This window comes from Bos grunniens, chromosome 28 (assembly GCF_055505025.1).
Source record: "Bos grunniens cultivar Pamir isolate PY7600 chromosome 28, Bosgru_T2T1.0, whole genome shotgun sequence".
Taxonomy (NCBI): Eukaryota; Metazoa; Chordata; class Mammalia; order Artiodactyla; family Bovidae; genus Bos; species Bos grunniens.
In genome coordinates, this window is record NC_141192.1 from 4,677,868 (window position 1) to 4,703,594 (window position 25,727).

Consider the following 25,727-nt stretch of genomic DNA (forward strand, 5'->3'; position numbering starts at 1 on the left):
AGATTTGACTTTACTCCTAACAGGAAAATAAAAGACAACCAAAGGCCAGGATGCGCTTCATGATGCAGGTCTGCAAGCCGCTCTTTATATACTAGAAACTGTGAGTAAAAGCAAAGCCTTTTCTAGCTTTGGCGATTACAGTCCTTTAAGCAGAGATCTATACCGTACAGGCACAGAAACAGAATTCACACAGGCAGAACGCTTGCATCGACTTTAATCACTCAATTTATAAGACAACGTGCCACAGGCTTTTAGCACTATGAACTGTGTTTAATAGTGACTGGACCCAGTCAAGACCAAACACGGAACAATTTTAAGTATTAATTTCACCAAAGACTTTGTGCCTGAAATTTTCAAGTTTCTTAGGTTTGGAAGATCGATTAAGGAAAAGGTAATTCTTTTAAAAACACATTTGAACTTCTTAATGACTCAGAATAAATGAAAATCGAATCCTTCTGGATATATTCTAATACTTTCTAATTCAGAGCGAACAAAGGTATTTCCTCAAAGTTAATAAGTATTTGCAAACATAGGAAAAGTTCATTTTGATCCCATATTGCCTTTACAAAAATCTTTTTCTTTTTTGCCATCAAAATGAACACATCCCTCTCAGTTTTGAAGCCCTTCAAAATTATCAAAGTGGTTAAATCTTAAAGCACTGGGATAGTTCAAAGATCACTAACCACACAGAATCCATCAGTGACAAACATCAATTATGGATATCATATTGAAGTATGAAGAATATTGAAGTATTAGAACATTACCCATTAACACCTATATTAATAAGATTTGAAAAAAAAACTAGTATAAACATGGTTTTGATACTCAGTCTAAGACAAAATTTAAGATTGTTTTTCAACTTGTGAAAGTGAAAGTCGCTCAGCTGTGTCCGACTCTTTGAAACCCAATGGACTATACAGTCCATGGAATTCTCCAGGCCAGAACACTGGAGTGGGTAGCCTATACCTTCTCCAGCAGATCTTCCCGACCCAGGAATTGAACCGGGCTCTCCTGCATCGCAAGCAGATTCTTTACTAACTGAGCTATCAGGGACGCTGATAGCTTTTCAATGTGTAACAGATGTCAAAAACTAGTAGCTTCTTAGTATTCACAAAATTAGATATTGCTTATATATTTTTCCTTCCACCACTTCAAATTTCCTCTTTCTTCATTTCCCTCTCTTAGCATTCATAAAAAGCACCCCACATACTGTACAAGTACTATTATAAACATCACAGCTGCAATTAAAAAACTATTTTCAAAAATTGAAAATTATACAATAATCATTTTATGAAATACCTCAGAAGGGCTCCTAAACTAAAGGTATTATTACTATTAAAACCTCTGATATAGTAACTGAAAAACTCAAACATTATGCTTCAGAAAACCATTATACAGTTTTACTGTAACTCTAACAGTATAATCTAGATAAGTTTGGAATGCATTTCTATAATAAAGAATGTAATCCACTTAATACAGAAAGGGAAGGTCAACTTTTAAATAGATTCTGTTTCAAAAGTTCATTTATAAATTGAATATTAGCTTGATTTTGAAACTTAAGATGCCTTTTCTCATAAAACTAAAGATTAAAAACAATGGCATTAAACCCCAAATACAAATGAACTTTAGTGTATATTCTATGGTAGCACTCTTCTGCCTAAGCATATTTTCATATCAAGCTCAAAGCTTCTTATTTTTCGTTGTATCCTAGAATTTAGCACAGTTAATGATATAGAGTATGATTTCAACAAATATTAGCTGCTCTGAAGTACTGAATAGGAACAACTCAGTGATATGAAACTAAGCTGTCCAGAAAAACTTACCTATCTAATCCACAGCAGAGAACCAAAAGACATGGAGAAAAAAGCTTCTTCCAAAAGAGATAAGACAAAAGGATATTTAACACCAGGGTTAAAAAGTTCTAGTCTGAACCAACTGTGGCAATTTTCATTCCTCCTGCCAATGAATGCTTTAGCAATAAGCATCTGATGCAGTTCTGGCCAGTAAGACAAGAGACTAAGTTTGCTGAAGAGATTCTGGGAAAGGTTTTCCTGGGCTGATGAAAAAAGACACCCAAGTGAAAATATGTATTTTTTTCAGGCAACTTTGGGTTTGAATTGTTAAGCAGAACTATGACAGCCATCTTAGGACCACGAGGAAAGAGAAAGTCTAAGAGGACAACCCAGCAGAAAAGGAGCGACCGCACCAACCGACGGAAGACCTGGGTCTGAGGTGATGCTACTTCAGTTCAGTGCAGTCGCTCAGCCGTGTCCAACTCTGCAGCCCCATGGACTGCAGCCCATCAGGCTCCTCTGTCCATGGGATTCTCCAGGCAAGAGTACTGCAGCGGGTTGCCATGCCCTCCTCCAGGGGATCTTTCCAACCCAGGGATTGAACCCAGGTCTCCTGCATTGCAGGAGGATTCTTTGCCAGCTGAGACAGCAGGGAAGCCATAAGGGTGGTATAATCTGCATATGTGAGGTTATTATTCCATCTTGTGCTTCATCCAGCCCAGCATTTCTCATGATATACTCTGTATATAAGTTAAATAAGCAGGGTGACAATATAGAGCCTTGACGTGCTCCTTTCCTGATTTGGAACCAGTCCACTGTTCCATGTCCAGTTCTCACTGTTGCTTCTTGACCTGCGTACAGGTTTCTCAGGAGGCAGGTCAGGTGGTCTGGTATTCCCATCTCTTTAAGAATTTTCCAGTTTGTTGTGATCCACAGAGTCAAAGGCTTTGGTGTAGTCAATAAAGCCGAAGCAGATGTTTTTCTGAAATTCTCTTGCTTTTTCTACGATCCAACAGATGCTGGCAATTTGTTCTCTGGTTCCTCTGCCTTTCCTAAATCCAGCTTGAGCATCTGGAAGTTCTCAGTTCACATACTTTTGAAGCCGAGCTTGGAGAATTTTGATTCTCTAAAATTTTGATGATTCTATTTTTTGGGGGGCTCCAAAATCACGGCAGATGGTGATTGCAGCCATGAAAATAAAAGATGCTTACTCCTTGGAAGGAAAGTTATGACCAACCTAGATAGCATATTAAAAAGCAGAGACATTACTTTGCCAACAAAGGTCTGTCTAGTCAAGGTTATGGATTTTCCAGTAGTCATGTATGGATGTGAGAGTTGGACTGTGAAGAGAGCTGAGCGCCAAAGAATTGATGCTTTTGTACTGTGGTGTTAGAGAAGACTCTTGAGAGTCCCATGGACTGCAAGGAGATCCAACCAGTCCAACCTAAAGGAGATCAGTCCTGGGTGTTCTTTGGAAGGAATGATGCTAAAGCTGAAACTCCAATACTTTGGCCACCTCATGCGAAGAGTTGACTCACTGGAAAAGACTCCAATGCTGGGAGGGATTGGGGGCAGGAGGAAAAGGGGATGACAGAGGATGAGATGGCTGGATGGCATCATGGACTCGATGGACGTGAGTTTGAGTGAACTCCGGGAGCTGGTGATGGACAGGGAGGCCTGGCGTGCTGCAATTCATGTGGTCACAAAGAGTCGGACATGACTGAGCGACTAAACTGAACTGAACTGATACCTGAATGAAATAATCCTAGAATCATTTTATTAACTTGGATCTTAAGGAGATCAAACCAGTCAATCCTAAAGGAAACCAACCCTGAAGATTCATTGGAAGGACTGTTGCTGAAGCTGTAGCTCCAGTACTTCAGTCACCTGACCTGAAGAACCATCTCACTGGGAAAAAGCCTGATGCTGGGAAAGACTGAAGGCAAAAGGTGAACAGCGTGGCAGGGACAAGATGGTTAGATAGCTGACTCATGGACATGAATTTGAGCAAACTCCGGGAGACAGTGGAAGAGCTTGGAGTGCTCCAGCCCATGGGGTCACAGAGTCACACATGACTTAGCGACTGAACAACAACAAAAATTACCCTTTTATTATGTATGCAGTTTTCAATGATCAAAAGTAACCCAGTGGATACAGACATTTAGGAATAGATACACTATTTACTTCAATGAATTCAACTGTTATTTATACAGTGGTAACTCTCCCAAATTTATATTTCAATCCAGATCTTTCTTTTGAACTAGATACGTATTTCTAAACTACTAAACAGCTGTATTAAATATTTATTCCAGTGATACGTGAAAAGAACAGAATATAAAAACGATCATCTACCCGCAAAAAAAAAAAGTTTATGCATCCATACTCGATTTTCTGGCTAATGACAACACCATCTACCTAACTGTCAATGATGAAAATCTTTGGGTCACTAGTCCCACATCCCTCTGCTTTATTTATTATACGAGGCAGTTATTACATGCCGCCTGTTCTCATTCTGATATATCTTTGAAATCTGTCTCCCTCCGCTCTCCACACGTCTAATGCAGTCTTTCCTCTTTTGTGGAGCACATCTCCATTCTTACCTCTTGCACTGCACTCACATTTGTAAAATACAACCGTGCTTCATGAAAAGATTATAAACATCCTAAGTCATTAGGAAACACAAATGAAATCTATAATAAGCTATCACTACACACCCACTGTAACGGCTATTCTCAAAAAGACAGACGTCAGACGTTGGTAACAACATGGAGAAATTGGAACTCTCATACATTGCTGCAAAATGCTGCTGCCACTTTGGAGAACAGCTTGCCAATTTCTTAAAAAGTTAAATGTAAGCATAAATTAACCACAAGATCCAAAATTCCCTCCATAGGAACCTACCCAAGAGAAATGAAAATAAGTGTCTGTATAAAGACTTACATAGGGCTTCGCTGGTGGTTCAGACAGTAAAGAATCCATCTGCTATGCAGGAGACCTGGTTTGATCCCTGAGTTGGGAAGATCCCCTGGAGAAGGGAGCAGCTACCTACTCCAATATTCTGGCCTGGAGAATTCCATGGACAGAGGAGCCTGGAGGGCTACAATCTGAGGAGTTACACAACTGAGCAACTTTCACTTTAAAGACTTGTATACAGGGTCTTCGGAGAAGGCAATGGCAACCCACTCCAGTACTCTTGCCTGGAAAATCCCATGGACGGAGGAGCCTGGTAGGCTCCAGTCCATGGGATTGCTAAGAATCGGGAACGACCAAGCGACTTCACTTTGACTTTTCACTTTCATGCATTAGAGAAGGAAATGGCAACCTGCTCCAGTGTTCTTGCCTGGAGAATCCCAGGGACGGTGGAGCCTGATGGGCTTCCGTCTATGGGGTCGCACAGAGTCGGACACGACTGAAGCGACTTAGCAGCAGCAGCATACAGGGTCTTCCCTGGCAGTCCAGTGGTTGAGACTCTGAGCTACCACTGCAGGTGCTGTGGGTTCCATTCCTGGCCAGGGAACTAAGATCCCACATGCCATGGGCCACCTCTCCCCATAGAGACATGCACAGATGTTCTCAGCAGATTCCTCACAATGGCAAAGAACTGGAAATGATCCCAGTGCCCACCAGCTGGTGAATGGATAAACAAAAGGTGGCATCATCAAGCGTGGAATATTATCAGGTAATAAAAAGGGACAAAATGCTGATACACGTTACAACATGAATGCACTTCCAAATATGCTCAATAGAAGAAGCCAGATGCCAAATGCTACATACTGTATGACCCCATATACGCAAAATATTCAGAAAAGGCAAACTGAGACACCAAGAAAGCAAAGCAGTAGCTGCCTCCAGCAAGGAGCAGGAGTGGTAAATTTGGGGTGGTGATGAAATGTTCTAAAATATTCATAGCACAACCCTAAAAACTTACTAAAATAATAAAAATATAAGTACATTTAAAAATTTTTCAATGATTTCCACTTATGTACAAAATGAAGTCCAAATTCTTTAGGAAGACATTCACAGACTGCTATAATCTGCTTTCAATGTATTTAATCTGCTGTCTTCAGCTACAATCTCTGCCATGGCACAGCCAAAAAAAACAGGAAAAAAAAGACTATGCTGAGATACTACCAATACAGCTACTGGAACAGCCAGAATAAAAACCAGTGACAATACCAAGTGCTGACGAGAATGTGAAGAAAACAGGTCTTTCACACACTGCCACTGAGGATATAAACTGGCATAATCACTTTGGAAAATGGTTTGAAAGTTTCTTTAAAAACTAAATATACCCTCACATGTAACAAACTGCATTCCTGGGCATCTGTCCCAAAGAAATGAACATGAATGTTCATAGCAGCCTTATTCTGACAATGAAGCATAAAAACCACTTCCATATTTTCATTTTAATAAATCCAATTCAGTCAGTAGAACAATCTACACCACCCTTTTTCCTGTAGAATTTTGAGAGATTATCAATAGATCATTTTTTCAGGTGATAGGTAAACATACCACACTACATATAAACAATAAAATTTCTATTAGGAATCATCAGGAATTGATTCTAGAGTACTAAGGGTTCACCACTTCTTCTAAATGTGCGTTGTTGCACCTTCTCAAATGAAGAATAAAGATCATTTAGAATTAACATTATGAACACCAATTACAGAGTTATGCTACAATACAGTGAAATCATCAGGGGCTATTAATACATAATGCTATTTGCTTCATAATGCTATTTACTAAATGGTCCCAAAACAGAGTCGTGTTTATTTACTCATTTACTTGCTTGTCCGCTTGTTTTAGCTTGCATGCCCAGTTTTTCTTATTTTCTTCCCCTTGCTAACAGCTACCTGGAATGCACGTTTGCTCGTATAACAACAGTACCCTCTCTTTACTTCTCCTTTACATCATCCCCATACTAGCTTAACACAGCTCTGCTTTGAAGTCTATAAAAATAAAAGGCTCCATATGACCACATGAGACTGAAGGTATAAAAACTGAACACATCTACTATTATGATCAAATAACCTTTATGCTGTGATAATGTAACACTTTTTATAAGATCACTTCAAGGAGAAGGTAAAGACGAGACACCTGAATGAGTCAACTCAGGAAAAAACAAAGATGAGTGGAGCTACAAACTATAAACACGTTTCAGATGGCTGCTCAACATTTCTAACAAATTGCTAAGCTCCAAATACTGAAACTGAACTTACTCTTTTGTTCTTCCATCTTCTCACAAACCTGTTCCTCTTGAATTCTTTATTTGGCGTACTGTACAACTGCTCAGGAGATTTACTTTTTTTTTTGCCATTACCAAGTAAAACTGACAGTGTATATACCCAAGACCCCAAAATCCTGCCTCAAAGTGTATACATAACCTGGGAAACCTTTTGCACATCTGCCAGAAAGCATGTACAGAATATTTACAGCAGCATTTTCTTAACAGCAAACCTAAGTGTCCAACAGCAGTAAAATGGATAAATTCTAGTATGTTCATATAAAATTACCACATAGTAGTAAAAATGAATATACCCCAGATAACAGTATCAATATGAATGAAATCTCGAAACCATAATGTTGAACACAAAAAAACAAGTCTAAGAATAAATATATACAATATGACTCCATTCACATAAAACTCAGAAACAGGAAACACTAGGAAAATGTATCCTAAAGGAAAAATACAAAAGTGGAAAACCGTAAGGAAAAGTAACAGAATAGTATTTAATAATTTAGGATGACGGTTTCCTCTGGGAGGGAAAAGCCATGGGCATCTCAGAAGCTGCCATCACATTTCTTGAGATAGGAGATTGGGACAGACATTCATTTTTTATTAAAACTCTGTAAAATGTACATCTACATCATACGTACCTTTGTATACAGGACAGATTTTAGAGTAAAAATTTTAGTTTAATCTGAAGTAAGTATGGTTAACTGTGCAGTAGTTTGAACATTCTTTGGCACTACCTTTCTTTGGGACTGGAATGAAAACTGAGCCAAGTTAAAAAAAAAAAAAAAAAAACAATACTGGGGAAAAACAGGGACTTCATACATTACAAGTTGTAATTTTACACATAGGTTTCAGTTTTCACTGTCAGTAGGACAGACATTACTAAAATCAAATATTGACAGATCTCCAAGGAAGTCCCAGAGATCTTAACTTTCATTAGTACATTTTAAAACTTTTTTTCCTATAAATTGTAAGCTGTTCAACAAGATGAAAAATTACACTTAGCTTAACAGACCAGAGAATTACAGCTGTGCTTCATAAACAGAGTATTATAATCAATTCAAAGGCATATGGGCTTTAAAAAATTTGTTTAGTAACTCAGTTATACTATAAGTTGCAAAGTTTCTGATACTGCTAATACCAACAGGATTTTAAAGCATCCTACTTAGCCAATAGAAGAATGTTATACTGTATCAACCTGGAGGGGTGGGATGGGGAGGAAGACGGGAGGGAGGTTCAAAAGGGAGGGGATATATGTATACCTATGGCTGATTCAAGTTGAGGTTTGACAGAAAACAAAATTCTGTAAAGCAATTATCCTTCAATTAAAAACGAATGTTTTAAAATCTGTTTCTCAGATCTTCTTCCCAATGAATGTACACCCATATTTTTCAGGATTACTAAGACAAGGAAGTAAGGATGGAATGAATTCCTTTAAAACATAGATAGTTTCCTTAAAAAAATAATTACATATCATGAAAATGGATAACCATCCTATTACCTAAGATGTACTGGTCGTCAGAATTTAATCCTATTAACCTGTGTTCAATATTTGGCTTTATTATTATTTACTAAAAACTTGAAACTACCTTTATTAAATATTCAATTGTCATTCATCCAAATGTGTGCATCAATGAAACTAAATAAATGACATTCTAGAAACTATAGAAAACAAAATTTTCAATTAAGAGAATTTAACATCATATAAAATTCATCACTTGTACAGGCATATGCAAACTAATCATTTCCAACAGGGGTGGGAAGTGGACTACAGGTATTTCCTTCAAAAGGGACAGTGTTGCTACATGTTCACGGGTGGGTAAACATACAGAGAAGAAAGTTTTAGCTGGGAAGCTTGCATTTAAGTTCTCATCTCTATGTGATGAGAGGTACAGAGCTAATTACCAGACAACACTGTCTTTTAAATCATGAGTCACATACCTAAGGAAGGGGGTTGTAAGCAGGATAAGCAACAACCAGGGCAATCAAGATTTTAAAAAGAAGCAACAGCAGGTTTTGAACTTTCAGACAGAAAATCAGAAGCAATTATCTCAATATAATGCATATAATCCAACAGCCTGACTATGGACTATCCACCCTCTTGCAAAACACACCTATACTTTAGGGACTAAGTTTGTGAAGCTAGGTATGTTTGAACTTCAGAGAACAGCTCTATTATCAACAGGCATGTGAGGTTGAAAGAGAGAAATAAAAGATTACTTGATAATATAATACTTTCTGAGGGCACTATAGTAAATTTTAAAACATTCAAGACACAGTTCCCTGCTGGCAAGCAATATTTCATCAACTTCAGAAGTCAAGCCATTATATATTAAATCTTAAACAATAATACCAGATGACAATACTACCATACATGACGATTAACTGAGAAGTAAAAAAAAAAAATCAAACTTGCTTCAGAGGTGGAAAGATCACTGTGGGCTGAATTTAAAGTGGTCCTTCTGAGGACTGGTCAGGTTTGATAGTGGGCAAGGAGGGAGGGGTACAGGTTCAGAAGGCCGTATTACTGGGAGAGCTGGGGTGCTCGGGGCTGGGAGGCTGCACTGTGCCTGGCCACTGTGCCACCTGGGGCCCAGATTCTAGAGTGATGGAGCTTAATGATCAACGCATGGTCGGAACCAGGCATCTATGAAGCCAATGTCCACGGCAGATATCATACTAGTTTTAGTTCTCACAATCAAGCATCAAAGATTCCAGTCCTTCTTAATACAGAAATCCCAACAGCCAAGATTTCTGAACTCAATCTATCATTCTTGTAAGAAGCAGAGGATAAAGAGAAGAACACATGGTTAAGGACAAGGACTCTGCAGCCAAACTAAGTACCCAGGTTAGAAACCTGGCTCCAACACTTTGCTGTTGCTGTCGCTCAGTCGTGTCCAACTCTTTGCAACCCCATGGACTGGAGCACACCAGGCTGCCCTGTCCATCACCATCTCCTGGAGCTTGCTCACACTCATGTCCATCGAGTCACTGATGCCATCCAACCATCTCATCCTCTGTTGCCGGTTCTCCCCCTGCCTACAATTTTTCCCAGCATCAGGGTCTTTTATAGTGAGTCAGCTCTTCACATCAGGTGGTCAAAGTATTGGAGCTTCAGCATCAGTCCTTTCAATGAGTATTCAGGACTGATTTCCTTTAGGATTGACTGGTTTGATCTTCTTGCAGTCCAAGGGACTCCCAAGAGTCTTCTCTAATACCATAGTTCAAAAGCATTAATTCTTAGGCGCTCAGCCTTCTTTAAGGTCCAACTCTCCTATCTGCACATAACTACCCTATAGCTTTGACTATACAGACCTTTGTTGGCAAAGTAATCTCTCTGCTTTCTCATATGCTTTCGAGGTTTGCTCCTTTCTTCCAAGGAGCAAGCGTTTTTCTAATATCACGGCTGCAAGTCACCATCTGCAGTGATTTTGGAGCCCAAGAAAATAAAGTCTGGGCCAAGTGGCTCAACCTCCCTGGTACCGAATATGTAAGACAGAATAATTACATGTATCTGAATGGAGACTCAAAGGAATCAATGTAGGTACAGCACTTAGAATGTGTGTGCATGTGTGTGCGCAATTGTGTTGACTCTTTGCAAACCCATGGACTGTAGCCTGCAAGGCTCCTCTGTCTATGGAGTTTTCCAGGCAAGAATACTGGAGCAGGTTGCCACTTCCTACTTGAGGGGACTTTACAGACCAGGGATGGAATTCATGTCTCTTGCATTAGCAGGCAGATTTCTTACCACTGTGCCATCTGGGATTCAATTCAGTTTAGTAACTCAGTCATGTCTGACTCTTTGAACACATGGACTATCGCAGGCCAGGATTCCCTGTCCATCACCAACTCCTGGAGCTTGCTCAAACTCATGTCCATCGAGTCAGTGATGCCATCCAACCATCTCATCCTCTGTCGTTCCCTTCTCCTCCCACCTTCAGTCTTTCCCAGCATCAGGGTCTTTTCAAATGAATCAGTTCTTCACATCGTGGCCAAAGTACTGGACCTTCAGCTTCAGCATAAGCCCTTCCAATGAATACACAGGACTGATTTCCTTTGGGACTGACTGGTTTGACCAGCCCAAGGGACTCACAAGAGTCTTTTCCAAAACCACAGTTCAAAAGCATCAGTTCTTCGGCACTCAGCTATCTTTAAGCTTCCCTGGTGGCTCAGACGGTAAAGCGTCTGCCTACAATGAGGGAGACCCACGTTTGATCCCTGGGTTGGGAAGATCCACTGGAGAAGAAAATGGCAACTCACTCCAGTACTCTTGCCTGGAAAATCCCATGGATGGAGGAGCCTGGTAGGCTACAGTCCACAGGGTCACACAGAGTCTAACACGACTGAACCACTTTCAATTTCAGCTATCTTTATGGTCCAACTCTCACACTGATCCATGAATTCTGGAAGAACCAAAGCTTTGACTATACAGACCTTTGTTGGCAAAGTAACCTCTCTGCTTTTTATATGCTGTCTAGGTTGGTCATAACTTTTCTTCCAAGGAGCAAGTGTCTTTTAATTTTGTGGTTGCAGTTACCACCCAGTGTTTGGAGCTCAAGAAAATAAAGTCTGTCACTGTTTCCATTGTTTCCCCATCTATTTGCCATGAATTGATGGGAACAGATGCCATGATCTTAGTTTTTTGAATGTTGAGTTTTAAGCCAAATCTTTCCTCTCCTCTTTCACTTTCATTAAGAGGTTCTTTAGTTCTTCTTCGTTTTTTGCCATAAGGGTGGTGTCATCAAACCTGCGTATCTGAGGTTATTGATATTTCTCCCAGCAATCTTGACACCACTTTGTGCTTCATCCAGCCCAGCATTCCCCATAGTGTACTCTGCATATAAGTTAAATAAGCAGGGTGACTATTTACAACCTTGACGTACTCCCTTCCCAGTTTGGAACTAATCTGTTGCTCCATGTCCAGTTCTAACTACTGCTTCTTGACCTGCATATAGATTTCTCAGGAGGCAGGTCAGGTGGTCTGGTATTCCCATCTCTTTCAGAATTTTCCAGATTATGGTGATCCACAGAGTCAAAGGCTTTTGTGTAGTCAATAAAGCAGAAGTAGACGTTTTTCTGGAACTCTCTTGCTTTTTTGATGATCTAACAGATGTTGGCAATTTGATCGCTGGTTCTCTGCCTTTTCTAAAACCAGCTTGAACATCTGAAAGTTCACGGTTCATATATTGCTGAAGCCCAGCTTGGAGAATTTTGAGCATCACTTTACTAGTGTGTGAGATGAGTGCAATTGTGCGGTAGTTTGAGCATTTTTTGGCATTGCCTTTCTTTGGAATTGGAATGAAAACTGACCTTTTCCAGTCCTGTGGCCACTGCTGCGTTTTCCAAATTTGCTGGCATATTGAGTGCAGCACTTTCACAGGATCAGCTTTTAGGATCTGAAATAGCTCAACTGGAATTCTATCACCTCCACTAACTCTGTTTGTAGTCATGCTTCCAAAGGCTGACTTGACTTCAATTCCAGGATGTCTGGCTCTAGGTGAGTGATCACATACCATGGTGATTAACCGGGTCATGAAGATCTTTTTTGCACAGTTCTTCTGTGTATTCCTGCCACCTCTTCTTAATATCTTCTGCCTTTGTTAAGTCCATACCATTTCTGTTCTTTATTGTGCCCATCTTTGTATGAATGTTCCCTTGATATCTCTAATTTCCCTGAAGAGATCTCTAGTCTTTCCCTTTCTTTTGTTTTCCTTTATTTCTTTGCAATGATCACTGAGGAAGGCTTTCTTATGTATCCTTGCTACTCTGTGGAACTCTCCATTCAGATGGCATATCTTCCCTTTTCTCCTTTCCCTTTCACTTCTCTTCTTTTCTCAACTATTTGTATGGCCTCCTCAGACAACCATTTTGCCTTTTTGCATTTCTTTTTCTTGGGGATGGTCTTGATCCCTGTCTCCTGTACAATGTCCATAGTTCTTCAGGCACTCTATCAGATCTAATCCCTTGAATCTATTTGTCACTGATATAATCGTAAGGGATTTGATTTAGGTCATACCTGAATGATCTAATGGTTTCCCTACTTTCTTCAAAATACATCTGAATTTTGCAATAAGGAGTTCATGACCTGAGTCACAGTCAGCTCCTGGTCTTGTTTTTGCTACCTGTATAGAGCTTCTGCATCTTTGGCTGCAAAGAATATAATCATTCTGATTTCGGTATTGACCACCTGGAGATGTCCATGTGTAGAGTCATCTCGGTGTTATTGGAAGAGGGTATCTGCTACAACCAGTGCATTCTCTCCAAAAAACTCTGTTAGCCTTTGTCTGCCTTCATTTTGTACTCCAAGGCCAAATTTGCCTATTACTCCAGGTATCTCTTGACTTCCTACTTTTGCATTCAAATCCCCTATGAAGAAAAGGACATCTTTTGGGGGTGTTAGTTCTAGGCAGTCTTGTAGGTCTTCATAGAACCGTTCAACTTCAGCTTCTTCAGCATTTGTGGTTGGGGCATAGACTTGGATTACTGTGATATTGAATGGTTTGCCTTGGAAACAAACAGAGATCAATCTGTTGCTTTTGAGATTGCACCCAAGTACTGCATTTCGGACTGCTCTGTTGACTGTGAGGGCCACTCCATTTCTTCTAAGGATTCTTGCCCACAGTAGCAGATACAATGGTGACCTGAATTAAATTCACCCATTCCCGTCCATTATAGTTCACCTATTCCTAAAATGTCGATGTTCACTCTTGCCATCTCCTGCTTGACCACTTCCAACTTACCTTGATTCATGAACCTAACATTTCAGGCTCCTATGCAATACTGTTCTTTATAGAATTGGACTTGACTTCCATCACCAGTCACATCCACAACTGGGCATTGCTTTCACTTTGGCTAAGCAAAGAAGAACTAAAGAGTCTCTTGATGAAAGTGAAAGAGAGTGAAAAAGTTGGCTTAAAACTCAACATTCAGAAAACTAAGATCATGGAATCTGGTCCCATCACTTCATGGCAAATAGATGGGGAAACAGTGGAAACAGTGACAGACTTTATTTTTATGGGCTCCAAAATCAGTGCAGATGGTGACTGCAGCCACAAAATTAAAAGATGCTTGCTCCTTGGAAGAAAAGTTATGACCAACCTAGACAGCATATTAAAAAGCAGAGACATTACTTTGCCAACAAGATCCATCTAGTCAAAGCTATGGTTTTTCCAGTAGTCACATATGGATGTGAGAGTTGGACTATAAAGAAAGCTGAGTGCCGAAGAATTGATGCTTTTGAACTATGGTGTTGGAGAAGGCCCTTGATAGTCCCTTGGACTGCAAGGAGATCCAACCAGTCAATCCTAAAGGAAATCAGTCCTGAATATTCATTGAAAGGACTGATGCCGAAGCCAAAACTCCAGTACTTTGGCCACCTGATGCTAAGAGCTGACTCGTTTGAAAAGACCTGATGCTGGGAAAGATTGAAGGTGGGAGGAGAAGGGGACGACAGAGCATGAGATGGTTGGATGGCATCACTGACTCAATGGACATGAGTTTGAGTGAACTCCGGGAGTTGGTGATGGACAGGGAGGCCTGGTATGCTGCAGTCCAAGAAGTCGCAAAGAGCTGGACACGACTGAGCGACTGAACTGAACTGAACTCTTCTTTATTCTTTCTGGAGTTATTTCTCCACTCTTCTTCAGTAGCGTATTGGGCACCCGTAGACCTGGGGAGTTCATCTTTCAGTGTTACACCTTTTTGCCTTTTCATACTGTTCATGAGGTTCTCAAGGCAAGAATACTGAATTGGCTTCTCATTCCCGTCTAAAGCGGACCATGTTTTGTCAGAATTGATTTTTTTTTTTTGGTAGATTTTTATCAGTGAAATATGAAAATCTCTCTTACTAAAATTGCTGGGCTAGTGGGAACAATCATGAAATATGAAAGATTTCATATTTCACTAATAAAAATCTACCCAAAAAATCATGACATGTATTTAGCTTTATGAATGGTCTAATAATAATCTTAATGATAGCAAAAGAAATAAAACAGAAATAATTTAAATAAAGTATAGTAAATTCACATATTATTATGACTGTCAATGTTTATTAAGTGCCAAGAATTCTTTTTTATATACTGTCTCATTTATTAGACTGCCTGATGGCTCACTGGGCAAAGAATATGCCTGCAACACAGGAGATACAGGAGATATGGGTTTGATCCCTGAGTTGGGGTGATCCCCTGGAGAAGGAAATGGTAACATACTCCATATTTCTTGCCTGAAAAATCCCATGTGCAGAAGAGCCTGGTAGGCTACAGTCCAAAGGGTCACAATGAGTAAGGCAGAACTGAGCAATTAAGCATGCATGTGCACACACACACCTACACCTCATTTATTACTTACAGCAACCCCAGGCCATAGATAAGAATTAGATAAGAATGCTATCTTCATTTTCCAGACGAGGAAATTGAAACCCAGAGTAGCAACTTGCTCAAGATCACACAGCTAGTGAGTATCTAGAGCCAGGATTTCTACCTGGGCAATTTAACACTGTCAATCTGTGTGGTTACTATATTGTACTACAGAAGAATAAGGACAGTAACAATATATTAAAACAGAAAAAAATCAGATATCAAAACAACAGACACAGTATGATCCTTCTTTTACTTAATGCATTTAAACAATGGAATAGATATGGTCCCAAATTTAACACTGGGTATCTCTGAGAGATGACATTACAGTGGATGATCACCTTCTTTATATTTTTCTGTATTTTCCACATTTTGCATTGCAAGGTAAATTTTTTAAAGTGAGGTTCTTAAAAAAAGTAAAAAGATAGTGACAATTTCAAATACTCCAGAAAGCACCAGTAATTAAAAAAAAACATGCAAGAAGCTGTTAAATTTGCTAAATGGGTCGCTGACAAATTCAAGGGAAGTGGTGCAGGCAAATGGCAATGGAAAGGAAGAAGTACGTTTAAACAAAGTGACAGAAGCCATGCGGGTTTAGGCTATCATTTTGAGAAGTTCAGAGATGAGAAGAACAGTCTATAGCTTCAAGGTACTAACAGTGTCAAGGGAAGATTTTGCTGGTGTATTTTCAATTTCAAGGAAATTTGATCAGGATTTTAATCTAATTGGAAATAGTCTGTGAAGGGTGGATGTCAAAATAGACAAGGGGTGGGAGGTCTCCGAGGACAAAGATTTAAAAGGGGAAATCTTTGTGAGACAGGAGAGGAGAGAAAGAGAAGAGGAGATCTCATAAAAAGAGATCTCTGAGGTCAGGAGAAGAAATTTACAGAACTTGTATTTGGCACCTTCGAACCCTCCAAGAAACAGAGTGCGGTCATTTTTAATAAGTGAAAGGGCGGGGGTTAGGCATCGGGAGAGAAGTGAGGAGTAGTGGGGAAAAAACCACTGGAAAGCAACTGGGTTGACTAATTTTCCAGAACAAGCAGAAATCATCTACCTAATTATCACAAGACCATAAAAGAAATTACTGGAAAAAAAAAATAAAACAATTTCTTCACAGTTAGGAGGCACATTAAACCACACCATTCAAAATGAGGAGAATCTGTGGTATACCTAGAGACAACACTGTCTCCAGATTTTGTTTTAACCAATGGATCCACAATGTTATTTCAGTATAATAAATGTAAAAATTACTAACAAGATATTTTACTTTCTTTTTTCATAGATAAAACTTCCAAACTTGACATATACTTTCAATTAAAGCACATCTCAAACAGGACTAGCCATATGTTAAGTGCTCAGTAGCTACATGTGGCTCAGTTCAGTGTAGTCGCTCAGTCATGTCCGACTCTTTGTAACCCCACGAACCGCAGCACGCCAGGCCTCCCTGTCCATCACCAACTCCCGGAGTTCACCCAAACCCATGTCCATCGAGTCAGTGATGCCATCCAGCCATCTCATCCTCTGTCGTCCCCTTCTTCTCCTGCCCCCAGCCCCTCCCAGCATCAGAATTTTGTCCATTGAGTCAACTCTTCGCTTGAGGTGGCCAAAGTCTTGGAGTTTCAGCTAGCATCATTTCCTTCCAAAGAACACCCAGGGCTGATCTCCTTCAGCATGGACTGGTTGGATCTCCTTGCAGTCCAAGGGACTCTCAAGAGTCTTCTCCAACACCACAGTTCAAAAGCATCAATTCTTCGGCGCTCAGCTTTCTTCACACTCCAACTCTCACATCCATACATGACCACAGGAAAAACCATAGCCTTGACTAGACGGACCTTTGTTGGCAAAGTAATGTCTCTGCTTTTGAATATGCTATCTAGGTTCGTCATAACTTTCCTTCCAAGGAGTAAGCTAGTGGCTACCATATTAGAATAGTACAGTCTAAGTTATGCTCCATATTAAAAGAGTACAGTTATGCTGTGAAACAAATAATTCCAAAATTTCAATGACTCAGCACGACAAATGTCTACTTCTATTTCATGTGAAATGTCCAACATAGGAAGCTGGATCTATTTCACAGTCAGCCAAGGACCCAGGCTGACCATTGTTCTTGTATTAAATGAAACACATGGCTAGATATTTACTTCCAGATAAAGAGAAGCCAGAGACTCTTGCATGGACTTTTCACTATGTCAATACAGAAATAACACACTTCCCCTCAAAGTCCACTGGCCAGAACCAGTCACATGATACCACCTAACTTCAAGGAAACAAAGGAATTAAATGTTCCCATATGCCTGAAACAAAAGGAGAACTAGAAGTGAAACAGCACTGATCTTACCACAGGTGCTCAGCTGTGAGGACAAGTGCTGGGCCGATAGCCTGAGCCCTAGACTCTAGGCTGTAACTGCGTTTATGAAGATTTTTAAACCTGTTTTTAAGCCTGAACTCTCACTACAATGTTAGATAAAACCGATGCCTGGAATTCTGGGATCCTGACAGGGATGAAAAATGGTTATCTTGTTAACGTGAACCCCTACAAGCCAAAGAGCAAATACTCACTGGAAAGAACAGTAGGCAAATCTGAAAATACAAGTAAAACTGGGGACAGTGGGAGAGCTGATCAATCCAACTGTAGATGACAGCAAAGGAGCTATACTGCATAAAGTTTGAGGATGATGTGGTAGATAAATCTCTCTGAACTTGGAAAGTAGCCAACCAGGCCTCCCTTGCAGGACAGAGCCTCCCAGTGAAAGAAAAAGTGCTGAGACTGAACACAAATTGAAAAGGAAAAGTACAAAAGAAACAACACAAAGAGAAGGCTCCCATAAAAGGGGTGAGAAGAGAACCAGGAGATCTCAGAAGGCAATTAACCAAATTCTCAAACATAAGAAAAAACAATTCTATCAAGTCCAAAATGCTCTCCTGAATCACTGTATGCCTTCTAAAAAATTCAGGAAAACTGATTCCAAAACGAGCCATGTGTCGTTTTGTGTCCAGAGTCAAATCTCATACAAGTTATTAGAAAAAAAAATACAGAACAAAATGATACCCCTACAGACAACTAAAGCATATCAGAAGAGCAGAAACACAGAAGTGATTAAAAAAACACAGACTACTAAAAGGCTAAAATAATAAGAAAATCATAAGGCATGAAACCACATCCAACTGGAGAAACTCAGAAATGAGAACATGACTCAAAGAATCTGAATTCAATTTTTTTTAAATTTTGTACAAACTACTATACGTAAAATAAACAACAAGGTCTTATGTATATAGCACAGGGAACTATATTCAATATCTTGCAATAAACTACAATGGTAAATAATCTAAAAAGACTATACATGCTGTATAAACATACACATATACATACATATGCATACACCATTGATGCCGTGGTTTGGTCGCTCAGCCATGTCTCTCTTGTGACCCCATACAACTGAGTCACTTTGCTATACACCAGAAACCTACACAATACTATTAATCAACTATACTTCAATAAAATTGAATTTTTAAAAATAAAAACTTTTATGTTATTAAGTTTTTATAAAGACTAAAAACAAAGGAACGTATGAGTGAATAAACACAACAGGTAATGCCACTAAAAAGGAAAAGAAAATGAAAAGGAATCTAATTTTTTAAAAAGTCAAAAAAGAAATGAAATAGAAGGACTCTAGGGAAAGTGACAAAAACTGTTCTAACTTTTTTATATAACAATCATCACTGAAGAAAATCACAAAAAGCGAACTACATACTAAAAACTATACTAAAATACAAAAAAGTAATTGAAGAAAATTTTCTAAAATAAAATTTGAAACAATATGTTCAAGGTATACAATGCATACTAGAGAATACTGACACAAAATAATCAACACCAAGACATATTATGTTAAAATTATTAGATATTTAAAAGAAAAAGAAGTACTATTTGAGCACCTAGGCCAAAATGTCAAATAATTTAAAAGAAAACCACATTACCAACAGATTTTTTCCCTAAAAGCAACACTTTATGCCAAGAAAAGGTAAAATATTCAGGGAAAGAAAATGAGATCCAAGAATTTTATAACCAGTTAAACGAATTTTCAAGTATAAACAATATATATTATCATCATGTAAAAACCCAGGGAATTCTGTTCTCAAGAGTCTAGAGAAATCCAGAGAATGAGCATCAAAGAATTAACAGGATTAGAGGAATATTAACATGAGGACTGAAGTAAGCACTAATTGTTACTTGTAAGCTAAATGAAGATGAAAAGGAAAAAAGAGTGGTATATAATATTAATAGCTATATGACCTGATAATATATACTGCGTAACTAACTATACAATAGAAATGGAGAGCATATGAAAAAATTGTTTTTAACTCTTTTCAGTAATACTGTTGATCAAACTTTAAGTTTTATTATTATGAAGCTGTCAGATATATAATAGGTGATAAAAGAAATGAGTAATTATGGAATACTCTTATTACTCTTGTAACATTGAAAACCAGAATCCCCAATTTCTATTTCTTGCATGATCCACTGAAAAGACCTGGATGCACAGAACAAGTAAGCAGCAACGAGCACTCCTAGAGTCCAAAAGGCAACTATGAAGTTTCATTTCCTACCAAATAAACCAGGCTTCATGGAGATATTCCATGTTTGAGGCAGAAAATTTCAAAGATGTTCTTGGAATGTCTTACTTTAAAAGGTAAAGAAGCAAATCAGTAACTATCTGAGTCACATCAAAAGGACTCCGGAGCCAAAGTGAAGACTCCTAATGGCCAAAGATGGGATAGCTGAGTCTAAGAATCGCAATGGACTGAATGCCATCAAATGTGTTTAGATCCATCCACTGAGTTCCTAACAATAGAAAAGAATGGGGGGTGGGAGGAGGAAAACCACCTTCAGAGAAGACAGGAAGGTAATTCAGAATTTTAAAAATTCTTTTAAGTGACCCAGTCATGGGGGACTCCCACATTTGTGAGTTTTTTAACCTCCAGCTCTATCAGGTCATCACAGTGAACAGTGGAGGAAAAGATGTGATTAAACCAGGGGACAGGAAAAATACCATTTTGAAATATGCCAGAGCATTCTGTACATTCTTAACAAGACTTGCCTTTCAAGAAAAACTATTTGATCAGAGTTGAAACTTGGGTTTCTTCAGTCTAGTGAGCCAAGAAGGGAAACAGCAAATTCTAGCCCAGTCTAGCCTTCCATGTCAGGGAAAGGGGAAATAAAATTTAATTATAAAACAACTAAGAAGCACTTGTGAAGTTCAAAGTCCAAAGACAAAAGCTCACTAGAAAAGTGAGCTCTATAGTCCAAAAGCACAGGATCACTGAGAGAGACCTAACCAGAGAACTACAGGACACTTCCTCTCACCCCACACCTTAACACAATTGTTGTTTAGTCACTAAGTCATACCTGACTCTTTGGGATCCAACTGATTGCAGTATGCCAGGCTCCTCAGTCCTCCACTATCTTCCAGAATTTGTTCAAATTCATGTCCATTGAGTCAGTGATGCTACCTAATCATCTCATCCTCTGTCCTCCCTTCTCCTTTTGCCTTCAATCTTTCCCAGCATCAGAGTCTTTTCCAATGAGTTGGCTCCTTGCCTCAGGCAGCCAAAGTATTAGAGCTTCAGCTTCAGCATCAGCCCTCCCAGTGAATATTCAGGGTTGGATTAAGTGGTCTGATCTCCCTGCAGTCCAAGGAACTCTCAAGTCTTCTCCAACACCACAATTCAAAAGCATCAATTCTTTGGCGCTCTGCATTCTTCATGGTCCAACTCTCACATCCATACATGACAACTGGAAAAACCATAACTGTGACTATACAGACATTTTTGGCAAATACTAAAGGCCTGCTGCTGCTGCTAAGTCACTTCAGTCGTGTCCAACTCTGTGTGACCCCATAGACAGCAGCCCACCAGGCTCCCCCGTCCCTGGGATTCTCCAGGCAAGAACACTGGAGTGGGTTGCCATTTCCTTCTCCAATGCTTGAAAGTGAAAAGTGAAAGGGAAGTCGCTCAGTCATGTCCAACTCTTGCGACCCCATGGACTGCAGCCTACCAGGCTCCTCCGTCCATGGGATTTTCCAGGCAAGAGTACTGGAGTGGGGTGCCACTGCCTTCTCCTACTAAAGGCCTACTTACAGCAATTCCTTTTACCCAGTATATTACATGTGGTTTAGCAAGAAAAAAATTACAAGGCACACTAAAGGCAAAAAACAGTGAAGAGACAGAGTGAACATCAGAAACCAGACTCATATAGCAGAGATGATGGAATTATTAGACTGGGAATTTAAACAACTATTCTTAATAATATGCTGTGGGCCCTGATGGGCAGAGTAAACGATACGCAAGAACAGATGTATCACATAAGCAGAGAGACAGAAATTCTAAGAAAGAAGCAAAACGAAATACTAGAAATCAAAACCACTATAACAAAAAAAACAAAAACCACTATAACAAAAATAAAGAGTGCCTTGGTTGAACTCATTAGTAGGCTAGACAGGGCTGAGAAAAGCACTTCTGAGCTTGCAGATTAGGTCAGGAAAAATCTCCAGAATTGAAATGTAAACAAACAACCCTCCCCAAAAAAACAGACAAAAAATAACAAAGAACTATGGAACAACTATAAAAGATGTAACATATGCATAAAAGGAATACAAGCAGGAGAAGAAAAAAAGAAAGGAACAGGAGAACACTTGAAACAGTAATGACTGAAAATTTCTCCAAATTAATATCAGACGCCAAACCACAGACCCAGGAAGTTCAAAGAACACCAAGCAGGGTAAGTGACCAAAAAACTGTATCTACATACATCATTTTCAAACTACAGAAAACAGAGTATTAAGGAAAAAACCTTGAAAGAAAATAGAAGAAAAAAACAATTACCTATAGACGAGCAAAGATAAGAATTACACTGGACTTCACAGAAACCATGCAACCAAGAAGACAGTGCAATGAACTATTATAAATGTCAAAAGAAAAAAAAAGAAAGAAAACCTGGAGTCCTATCACCTTACATGGAATGTTCACTGAAGCGGGCCACATTCTGGGTCATACCTTAACAAATTTAAAAGAACAGAAATCATACAACTATCTCTTCTCAGACCATCAAGGAATTAAACTAGAATTGAAAACAGAAAGATACTTGAAAAATCTCAAAATACTTGAAGATTTAAACAATGTACTTCTAAACAGGAAATGAGTCAAAGAAGAATTCTCAAGGGACATTTAAGACTAATTCGAACTAAGTGAAATGAAAGGACACATTTTCAAGAATAGATGGGATGCAAGTTGTAAGTTTCTGTGGACACTGTCGCCAGCTGACAGAGGGCTCTAAGAGAAGCCTGGCGGAGCTCCGGGAGTCACGTGCACTTTCCTCGCTCGTAAGCAGGCACACTTCACTCTGCCACCACCATGTGCAATTGGAAACATGCAGGGACACAATCCTTGAAGAAATGCCAACATTTTTTCAGTCGAATTCTAACAAAATAAAATGTAAATGACTGGTGAGAAATAATTTATCTGCATTAACCCACAGAATACAGAAGACTTTGTGTTTCTTTGTTTTGTTGGTAAAATACCAGTAAACTTACTTTGGCTTATGCCTATTCAACTGAAGTGTAAATGAATTTGTGAATGTCACCCAGGACCAATGAAAATAACTAATGCCCGTATCTTGGTTTCTATGTATTTTTTCTCCATTAAGAGAAACCTAGCCTCCTGAGAGACATAGATAAGGGCACAGAAGGTCCAATGTGAGCCTGGAACATCAGTATGTCAGAAAGTAAAGAAGAGCACACAAAAATGACAAGGCCACATCCAAAAGACACCAGAGCCAGGATGAAAATGAAAGTGAAAGTGAAGTTGCTCAGTCATATCCGACTCTTTGTGACCCCGTGGACTGTAGCCTACCAGGCTCCTCCGTCCATGGGATTTTCCAGGCCAGGATGAAGGGACTCCCAGTATCAGAACCTGGAACAATACAAACATCAAAAAAACATAAAGGTTGTAGATGGACGGATAAAGAGGACGTGGTACATACACACAATGGAATACTACTCGGCCATAAAAAAGAACAAAATCTTGCCACTTGTAGCAACATTATGACTTGGAGGGTACTATGTGAAATGAAATAAGTCAGATAGAAGACAAATCCTATATGATATTACTTTTTGTGGAATCTAAAAACATACAACAAACTAGTGAACATGACAAAAAAAGAAGATGACTCACAGATACAGAGAGCAAGCCAGTGGCACCCGCGGCACTGGGGCAGGGGCAGTATGGGCGTAGGAGACTGGGAGGCACACACCACTGGTGTAAGACAAGCTCCAGGGTGCGTTATACAACACTGAGAACATAGTCAAAGTTTTTTAATAACTGTAAGTGAAAAGTTAACTTTAAAATTGCATTAAATTTTAAAAAATTAAACGCAAATAACAACAAAAGAACATAAGAGTTATAATGGATTATAACCCACTGAATAAAGTAGAAGTCCATTAGTCCATATTGATATAGCTAGACAGATAAAGACATAAGACAGTGTGGGTTCTTAGAGTATAATGCAGAATGCTTGCTCCTGTTGATTTTAGTCACTCAGTCATGTCTGACTTTCTTGTGACCCCATGAACTGTAACCTGCCAGGCTTCTCTATTCAGGCAAGAATACTGGAATGGATTGTCATTTCCTTCCTAGGGGATCTTCCCAACCCAGGGATCAAACCCATGTCTCCTGCATTTCAGGCAGATTCTTTACTGCTGAGCCACAGGGAAGCCATGCAAAATGATTAATGTCCAGTAAGTGATGAAATTGGAAAACTTCCATACAACTATAAATAGCAAAGACCAGTTACCTTTAGAGGGGGAGTAGAGAATTTTATGGGAAGTAAGAAACTTGCATGGTATTCAAGTATCTCCCCACAGTTTGTTTATTTGTTGTAAAGAGGGAAATACAACGTCTTGACCAGGTGATTAAAACCAACATTAATGACAAGTAAGGTCAGATATATCACACTTCTGAATGTGGCAGCCTGAGAAAAGAAACATTGTCATTTATGTAGAATTCTGGCCAGAGATGCATCACCTAAATCTAATAATGAGAAAATGTCAGGTTACTCCAAATTGAGGAATACTGTATAAAATAACTGGCTTACATTCTTAAAAAATGTTACTGTGATGGAAGACAAAGGACAACTAAGTAACTGTTCCAGGTTAAAAAAGACATGATAACAAAAACAATATGTGACCCCAGACTGAATCCTGTACTACAGGGAGGGGAGAAAAATTCTAAAATTAAAGACTTGAGATAGAGGTAACAGACAGAAGTGTAACAGATTAAAGTACTGTATCAAGTTAAATTTCCTGAATTCGATAACCTAAGTGTGAACATATGAAAATATCACTGTTTTTAGAAAACAGAAACTAAAATAGTAAGGGTAAAATACATACAACTTCACTCTCTCAGAGAGCTCATCAGAAACAAACTGTGTACATGCAGACTGGGGCCCAGTGGGCTGCCGTCTACGGCGGGGCACAGAGTCGGACACGGCTGAAGCGACTTCGCAGCAGCAGTAGATTAGGTAAAAGAAGGAAGCAGAGAACCAGAGAACAATGCAAATATGGGAAAATTTTAAAACTTGATGAATCTACGTAAATAGTATACAGGAGTTTTACTATGCTATTTGCATCTTTTCTAAGTAAGAAGCAATTTCAAAATAAAAAGTAAAAACATAAATGTATTAAGTTTACATGTTATAATCTTAACCTCCAATACCTCAGAATATGACCTGGTTTGGAGATATTGTCTTTACAGAGGTCATCACTTAAAATGAGGTCATTAGAGTGGACCTGAATCCAGTATGATTTGTGTCCTTATAAATGGGGGAAATTTATATAAAACATGTGAAGACAGATAAGGAGAAAATGGCCATCTACAACCCAATGAATGCTTGAGGCTACAAGAAGTTAGGCAAGAGCCCTAGAAAAGATCCTTCCCTGGCACCCTCAGAGGGTTCGTGGATCAAGTAACAACTTGATTTTGGCTGGTTAGCCTCCAGAGCTGGGAGAAAATAATTCTCTGTTATCCTAAGCAGAAACAAACAAAAGAATTAAAATAGTAAAACAAACAAAAAACACCTACAAGACATAAGGCTAATATATTTTCACAGACATCTGAGATATACTTTCATCAAATAAAGATGTTTAAAGAACACAAATGTTTGAATTATTCACTGCTATTCACCAAATAAAGACTGAAGAAATCATCAAACATTCATCCTGCACTGTAAAAAAAAAATCATGTGATATAAAAAACTAGCCAAACTCAATGCACTACCTTATAAGTGCTTTT

At 39.0% G+C, this 25,727-nt stretch overlaps 1 protein-coding gene across 7 annotated transcripts in view; it reads right to left on the reverse strand.

Annotated features, from left to right (window-relative positions):
• The window catches only part of BMPR1A (bone morphogenetic protein receptor type 1A), a 143,038-nt gene that overhangs the window by 61,691 nt on the left and 55,620 nt on the right, over positions 1–25,727 (reverse strand). Inside the window, exon 2 of one of the 7 annotated variants that reach the window (XM_086381151.1) lies at positions 23,292–23,351. The exons of the other annotated variants lie outside the window; for them this stretch is intronic. The gene's annotated coding sequence lies outside the window, so the exon portion shown is untranslated. The remainder of the gene's footprint in view (positions 1–23,291; positions 23,352–25,727) is intronic. 7 annotated transcript variants of the gene reach the window in all.